We start from the raw sequence: 315 nt of genomic DNA, 5'->3' as shown, positions 1-315 counted from the left end.
TCTTTGGTAGGTTGATTCATAATATAAATCCTTGACCTACGGAATATATCACCAAGAGATTAAACAATGTTAATATAATATAAATTACTTCCTTACTGATTATTTCTGTCTCTTCGTTTATGGATGGATGATTCTATGCACACCCGGTTAAAACAACTTGATGCATTTGTCTGTAATAACAAGGTTTAAGGTTGAAATAACCGGTTAAAAGAACCTCCCTAACAAATATACCCCTTTACCCGTACTGTCAGTTTGAGCGACTGGTTATGTGTATCAAAAAGCTGGTTTCCGTAATATAATAGTTTTGTCATGGCG

This window comes from Penaeus monodon, chromosome 23 (genome assembly GCF_015228065.2).
Source record: "Penaeus monodon isolate SGIC_2016 chromosome 23, NSTDA_Pmon_1, whole genome shotgun sequence".
Classification (NCBI taxonomy): Eukaryota; Metazoa; Arthropoda; class Malacostraca; order Decapoda; family Penaeidae; genus Penaeus; species Penaeus monodon.
Note: the sequence above shows the minus strand (reverse complement) of the source record.